Source organism: Arachis hypogaea, chromosome 13 (genome assembly GCF_003086295.3).
Source record: "Arachis hypogaea cultivar Tifrunner chromosome 13, arahy.Tifrunner.gnm2.J5K5, whole genome shotgun sequence".
Classification (NCBI taxonomy): domain Eukaryota; kingdom Viridiplantae; phylum Streptophyta; class Magnoliopsida; order Fabales; family Fabaceae; genus Arachis; species Arachis hypogaea.
In genome coordinates this window covers 54,834,731-54,842,636 of record NC_092048.1, presented here as the reverse complement: position 1 = coordinate 54,842,636, position 7,906 = coordinate 54,834,731, and the positions used below count along the sequence as shown (strand labels likewise).

Sequence of the window (7,906 nt, the reverse complement as noted above, 5' to 3'; positions counted from 1 at the left end):
TTCTGCAATAAACAGCTTGACTCTGCTCTGATCTGATATGGAAATAACCATAAAGTAGCAACTCTATATCATCCACAGACAAATGGGCAGGCTGAAGTCTCAAATAGAGAACTAAAATGAATCCTGGAACGGACTATAAGTACCCGTAGAAAGGATTGGGCAAGAGGTTTGGATGATGCTCTGTGGGCATACAGAATAGCATTTAAGACTCCGATAGGGACATCTCCATACCAGCTTGTATATGGAAAAGCCTGTCATCTGCCAGCGGAACTGGAACACAAGGCCTACTGGGCAACCAGGTTCCTAAACCTTGATGCTAAGGTAGCTGGAGAAAAGAGATTACTCCAGTTGAATGAGCTTGAGGAGTTCAGACTCAATGCTTTCGAAAATGCTAAAATCTTCAAGGAGAAGGCAAAAAGATGGCATGACAAAAGGCTGTCATCTAGAGTCTTTGTGCCAGGACAGAAGGTCCTACTGTTTAACTCTTGGCTCAGATTGTTCCCTGGGAAGTTGAAATCCCAGTGGAAGGGACCATATGTGATTACAAGTGTGTCACCATATGGTTATGTAGAGCTTCAGGATATTGACTCTGACAAAAAGTTCATTGTTAATGGACAGAGAGTCAAACATTATCTTGAAGGCAATGCTGAGCAAGAGTGCTCAAAACTGAGACTAGATTAAAAAGCTCAGTAAAAGTCTAGCTAAAGACATTAAAGAAGCGCTTATTGGGAGGCAACCCAATATTATTTATCCTTGCTAATTAAGTTTTCATTTCATTTTTCATTGTTATTTTATACTTTCTTTAGGTTGATGATCATGTGGAGTCATACAAATAGCTGCAGAATTAAAGCGGAATCAAAAACAGCATCAAAAATAGCACACCCTAGAGGACAGGCTTACTGGCGTTTAAACGCTAGTAAGGATAGCAGAATGGGCGTTTAACGCCCAGTCTGGCAGCATTCTGGGTGTTAAACGACAGAATTGGCAGACAGACTGGCGTTTAACGCCAGAAAGGGGTGTCTGATGGGCGTTAAACACCAGAAATTGTAGCATTCTGGGCGTTTAACGCCAGGATGACACAAGGGAGGTAATTTTGTTTCCAATTCGATTTTTTTCAATTTTTCATGTTTTAATTCATAATTTTTTGCATCAAACATGTTTTAAACTTTCATCTTTCAATTTCTATTTTCAAAAATTAATAATTTTTCCAATTCTTTTTAATTCTTTTTCAATTCTTTTGAAATCCTTCCAAAATGTTTTCAAAACTTACATATCTTTTCAAATTATTTTCAACTCCTCTTAACTTTTCTTGTATACAGTAATAAGTTTTCATAATTAATTGCATCATTCTTCTTCTACTCCCTTCTATCTTATTTTGCTCGAGGACGAGCAAAGCTTTTAAGTTTGGTGTGGAAAAGCTCAGCTTCTTGCTTTCCATAACCATTAATGGCACCTAAGGCCGGAGAAACCTCTAGGAAGAGAAGCAACAAAGGCAAGGAAGAGACATAGAGGAGCTCAAGCACTCCATAAGATCTTCAAGAGGAAGAACTAGCCGCTATTACTAAGGTGGACCCGTTCTTTAACTTCCTTGTTCTTATTTTTCTGTTTTTTTTTTAATTCTATGCTTTATGTTTTGTCTATGTTTGTGTCTTTATTACATGATCATTAGTGTCTAGTGTCTATGCCTTAAAGCTATGAATGTCCTATGAATCCTTCACCTTTCTTAAATGAAAAATGTTTTTAATTGCAAAAGAACAAGAAGTACATGATTTCGAGTTCTATCTTGAAATTAGTTAAATTACTTTGATGTGGTGACAATACTTTTTGTTTTTTTGAATGAATGCTTGAACAGTGCATATTTTTGAAATTGTTGTTTATGAATGTTAAAATTGTTGGCTCTTGAAAGAATGATGAAAAAGGAGAAATGTTATTTGATAATCTGAAAAATCATAAAATTGATTCTTGAAGCAAGAAAAAGTAGTGAATACAAAAGCTTGCGGAAAAAAAAAGAGAAGAAAAAAAATGGTGAAAAAGATAAATAGAGCAAAAGAAAGAAAAAGAAAAAGCAAGCAGAAAAAGCTAGTAACCCTTTAAACCAAAAGACAAGGGTAGAAAAGGATCCAAGGCTTTGAGCATTAATGGATAGGAGGGCCCAAAGGAATAAAATTCTGGCCTAAGCGGCTAAACCAAGCTGTCCCTAACCATGTGCTTGTGGCGTGAAGGTGTCAAGTGAAAAGCTTGAGACTGAGCGGTTAAAGTCGTGGTCCAAAGCAAAAAAAAAAGAGTATACTTAAGAACTCTGGGCACCTCTAACTTGGGACTCTAGCAAAGCTGAGTCAGAATCTGAAAAGGTTCACCTAGTTATGTTTCTGTGGCATTTATGTATCCGATGGTAATACTGGAAAACAAGATGCTTAGGGTCACGGCCAAGACTCATAAAGTAGCTGTGTTCAAGAATCAACATACTAAACTAGGAGAATCAATAACACTATCTGAATTCTGAGTTCCTATGGATGCCAATCATTCTGAACTTCAAAGGATAAAGTGAGATGCCAAAACTTTTCAGAGGCAAAAAAGCTACTAGTCCCGCTCATCTAATTAAAACTAATCTTCATTGATATTTTTGAAATTTATTGTATTTTCTCTTCTTTTTATCCTATTTTGTTTTTAGTTGCTTGGGGATAAGCAACAATTTAAGTTTGGTGTTGTGATAAGCGGATAATTTATACGCTTTTTGGCATTGTTTTTAGGTAGTTTTTAGTATGTTTTAGTTACTTTTTATTATATTTTTATTAGTTTTATGCAAAAATCACATTTCTGGACTTTACTATGAGTTTATGTGTTTTTCTATAATTTCAGGTATTTTCTGGCTGAAATTGAGGGACCTGAGCAAAAATCTGATTCAGAGGCTGAGAAAGGGCTGCAGAGGCTGATGGATTCTGACCCTTCTGCACTCGAAGTGGATTTTCTGGAGCTACAGAAGCCCAATTGGCGCGCTCTCAATTGCGTTGTAAATTAGACATCTTTGGGCTTTCTAGCAATATATAATAGTTCATATTTTGCCCGAGATCTGATGGCGCAAACTGGCGTTAAACGCCAGCCAGAGACCCTTTTTTGGCGTAAAACGCCAGAACTGGCACACTTCTTGGCGTTAAACGCCCATTTTGCAACCAAGGTGGCATTTAACTCCAATTTGAGGCACATGCATGGGGAAGCTTGAAAGCTCAGCCCAAACACTCACCAAGTGGGCCTCGAAAGTGGATTTCTACACTATCTGTACTTAGTTACTCATTTTTCGTAAACCTAAGTTACTAGTTTAGTATAAAAACTACTTTTAGAGATTCATTTTGCAACTCATGACATTTACATTTCATATTGTATCTTCTATGGCATGAGTCTCTAAATCCCATAGGTGGGGGTGAGGAGCTCTGCTGTGTCTCAATGGATTAATGCAATTACTATTGTTTTCTATTCAATCACGCTTGATTCTGTTCTAAGATACTCACTCGTACTTCAACATAGAGAATATGATGATCTGTGACACTCATCATCATTCTCAAATTTATGAACGCGTGCTTGACAACCACTCCCGTTCAACCTGAGCTCAATGTAGTCATTGGGCGACAGCTTGAGTGCGTATCTCTTGGGTTTCTAATCTACGAGTTTGATTTGCATCTCCTGACAACAGAGAATTTGAATCCGTGAGATTAGAACCTTCATGATAGAGGCTAGAACCAATTGGCAGCATTCCTGAGATCCGGAAAGTCTAAACCTTGTCTGTGGTATTTCGAGTAGGATCTGGAACGGGATGACTGTGACGAGCTTCAAACTCGAGAATGTTGGGCGCAGTGACAGTGTGCAAAAGGATAGAGAGATCCTATTCCGACACAAGTGAGAACCGGCAGATGATTAGTCGTGCAGTAGCTGTACCTGGTATTTTTCATCCGAGACGAGAGATCCGACAGTTGATTAGCCGTACAGAAACCGTACTTGGTATTTTTCATCCGAGAGGACGGATGGTAGCCATTAACAACGGTGATCCACCAACATACAGCTTGCCATGGAAGGAAGCCATGCGTGTTTGGAGAAGAAGACAGTAGGAAAGCAGAGATTCAAATGACAGAGCATCTCCAAAACCTCAACCTGTTCCTCATTACTGAATCACAAGTATCATTCATTTCATGTTATTTACTTTTCATAAACGAAATCATTTTGATCACTAATCTCCTGACTAAGATGTACAAGATAACCCTAGCTTGCTTCAAGCCGACAATCTCCGTAGGATCGACCCTTACTCACGTAATGTTTTACTTGGACGACCCAGTGCACTTGCTGGTTAGTTGCACCGGAGTTGTGAAAAGTGGGATCACAATTCTGTGCACCAGTCCCTCCACCCAAATTTTGGGTGATTTCTCCACCCCTGATTGTATGTCTTAGAATATGGATCATTGTTGGGATTCCTAGGACCACTCCCCATGTAATTGACCTATTCAGAAGAGGATTGAGCATAATCATAAGTATCATTTTGCACAAAATTACCTGCCATGTCATAAGAGGCCTCTTGAGGTGGATTTTGGGTGTTGATAGCTGAGACTTGCATGCCACCCATCTGCTGAGTAAGTAGATTTATTTGTTGAGACATAAGCTTGTTCTGAGCAAAAAGAGCATTAACAGCTTCCACTTCCAACACGCCTCTCTTCTGAGACGTCCCAGAGTTCACAGGATTCCTGTTAGATGAGTATAAATATTGGTTGCTAGCCACCAATTCAATGAGCTCAATAGTCTCCTCTGGTGTCTTCTTCTTGTACAATGAACCACCTGCAAAAGTATCTAAGCTCATCTTGGACATCTCACCCAAGCCTTCATAGAAGATATCTAGTTGGGTCCATTTGGAGAACATGTCCGGAGGGCATTGCCTAGTTAGTAACTTGTATCTCTCCCAAGCTTCATAAAGAGTTTCACCATCCTTCTGCCTGAAAGTCTGAACCTCCAACCTAAGCTTAGTCAGCTTCTTTGGTAGGAAAAATTTAGTAAGAAACTCAGTAACAACCTTTTCCCAAGTATCCAAACTCTCCTTGGGTTGGAAATCTAGCCATAGCTTTGCTTTATCCCTCAGAGCAAACGGGAAGAGCATGAGTTTGTACACCTCAGGGTTCACTCCATTTGTCTTCACAGTATCACAAATCTACAGAAAATCAGATATAAATTGATTTGGATCTTCATGAGGAAGTCCATGATACTGGCAATTTTGTTGCACCAGGGTAACCAATTGTGGCTTCAACTTAAAGTTGTTCGCAGCTATAGGAGGCACCACAATGCTTTTTCTATAAAGATCCACAGTAGGGGCAGAATAAGAGCCAAGCATTCTCCTTTGTTGCTCATCCCCATTCGGATTTGCCACATTGGCATTAGCAGCATTGTTAGAATCCATAGTGGATTTTGTAGCCTTGTAAAGTCTTGCTTGTTGTAAACGTCGTCTACACGTCCTTTCAGGTTCAGGGTTAAAGTCTAACAGAGGTTCCTTGTCTCTGTTCCTGCTCATAAACAGACAGAAGACAAGAAAAGATGGGATTCTCTACGTCAGAGTATAGAGAACTCCCAGTGAGGTAACCTGTGTAATATAATAAAATAGAAATACTAAATAAATAAAACAAAAAATTTTCGAAAATGATAACAGAAATTAGACAAAAAATTTCGAAAATTAATGGAAAAAATAAACAAGAAAATTAGAATAAAATTTAACTAGGTAACACAAAACTTAATTTCAGAAATTAAGGAAAAATATTAATACTAATTTTTCAAAATTAATAAAGCAACAAATAAAAAAATTAAAACTAAGACGCCTAATCTAAGCAATCAAACAACTAATAGTTGTTAATCACAGTCAATCCCCGGCAACGGCTCCAAAAACTTGGTGCAGAATTTATAATCCACAAACTAACCGGCAAGTGCACCGGGTCGTACCAAGTAATACCTCAGGTGAGTGAGGGTCGATCCCACGAGGATTGATGGATCAAGCAACAATAATTGATTGATTGGCTTAGTTAGACAAATAGAAAAGAGTGTTTTGGTATTCAAAAGCATCAAACAATAATTCAGAAGATCAAAAGGCAGACACGTAAATAAGTTGAAAATAATATGTATGGAGAAACAGTTAAGGCTTCAGAGTTATCTATTTTCCGGATTGACTTTTCTTACTAACTATTTTAATCATGCAAGATTTAATTCATGGCAAACTATATGTGACTAGACCCTAATTCCTTAGACCTTTCTAGACTCCTCTAAAATTCATCAACCGCCAATTCATTGGTCACTTAATTCCAATTAGAGGGTGAAGCTTAATTCTAGTTTATATGCCACAGAAATCCTAATTACCCAAATATAGGAGTATTATATGTCACGTATCCTGTTAAATCCAGATAATTAGAATTTAGGAGAAATTGTTTTCAAGCTGTTGGTCAAGTAAAGAGCTTTTCCAAGTTATACAAGAACTCAATTAGAAAGAGGGTCATACTTCCGTTCCACCCAAATTCATAAGATAAAGAACGAAAACAATTCTTGAATAGAAATCAATACATGAATTAAAATAGAAAAATAATAGTATCAATCCATACAATAGATAGAGCTCCTAACCTTAACAGTGGAGGTTTAGTTACTCATGGTTTAGAGAGAAAATAAGGATTCTGATAAAAATGTATTTTGGCTGAAGTGGAATGAAAAGTTAACTAATTGGAATCCCCCTTTTATATCTAATCCTAATTAAATTTAAAATCTATCTTCAAAAACTAAATATAATATCTTTTCCTATTTTAAAATTAAAGTTTAAATCAGAATTTAAAATCAGCATTTTCTGCACTTTGCGCTTGTCACGCATACGCGTCAGTCACGCATACGCGTCGATGGTCTTCTTCGCGTGTCACGCGTACGCGTCAGGTACGCACACGCGTCGCCATAGAACACTCCAAATCACGCGTACGCGTCAGGTACGCGCACGCGTCGCTCCTCGCTGTCATCTCCTTTAATTCTTGTGCTGATTCCATTTGTGCAAGCTTCCTCTCCATCTTCTAAGTCATCCATGCTCTATATAGCCTTTTTCTCTTTTTCTATGGAAACTCCCTTAAATCCAACCAGATGCTACCTAAAATAAACAGAATTGCACAAGACTCAAATTAGCATCCATAGTGGCTAAAAGATAATTAATTCTTGATTAAACTCAACAAATTAAATGCAAATTCACTAGAAAAAGATAGAAAAGATGCTCACGCATCACGTACTCCTCAATGTTTGGGGTTAACTAGGCGAGATTGACTCATCATAATTACCATAGTTGTGGTTGTGGCAATGATGGGATTCTTAGACTCTCATTCCCAATTCAAGGCTCTTTATTGCATTTATACCATTTTCACTAGTTTTGATCTTGTTTCTCTTTACTTGTATTAATTAACAATTTTGCTCATTCCTTAGTTCTTTCATTTCTTAAGTTTCTTTTAATCTTTCGTTCCTTGATTCAAAACCCCTTTTCCTCACAACTAAAAGTGTAACACTTCCAATTGCATCCTAAGGAGAACGACCCGAGGTTGAATTACTCTTGATCTCGGTTATAATTTGATTTGAATTTAAACATTTGATTGGGGAATTACTTGTCGGTCTAGACTATACTTTCAATGGTAGAATTCTATTTTGTGAAAAAAATTCTAGATCGACGATAAATTCTCTTCTTTCAAATTTGGCGCCGTTGCCGGGGATGCAATCGGTGTTATATCTTTTGGTTGTTATAAATATGTTAATAGTGTAAATAGTACTTTTTGGTTGTTTGTTTGCTTTTGTTAGTAAGTTTTTGTTTATAATTCCTTTATGACTTTTTCACACCATTACCACAATGAATCCTACTGGAACCCAGACACTT

At 37.5% G+C, this 7,906-nt stretch overlaps 1 non-coding gene across 1 annotated transcript; it reads left to right on the top strand.

Annotated features, from left to right (window-relative positions):
* Positions 1-4,895: 4,895 nt before the first annotated feature.
* LOC112739191 (small nucleolar RNA R71) lies at positions 4,896-5,001 on the top strand. The gene has a single exon (XR_003170128.1). It is a non-coding gene; the product is annotated as a small nucleolar RNA R71 (small nucleolar RNA).
* Positions 5,002-7,906: the final 2,905 nt, after the last annotated feature.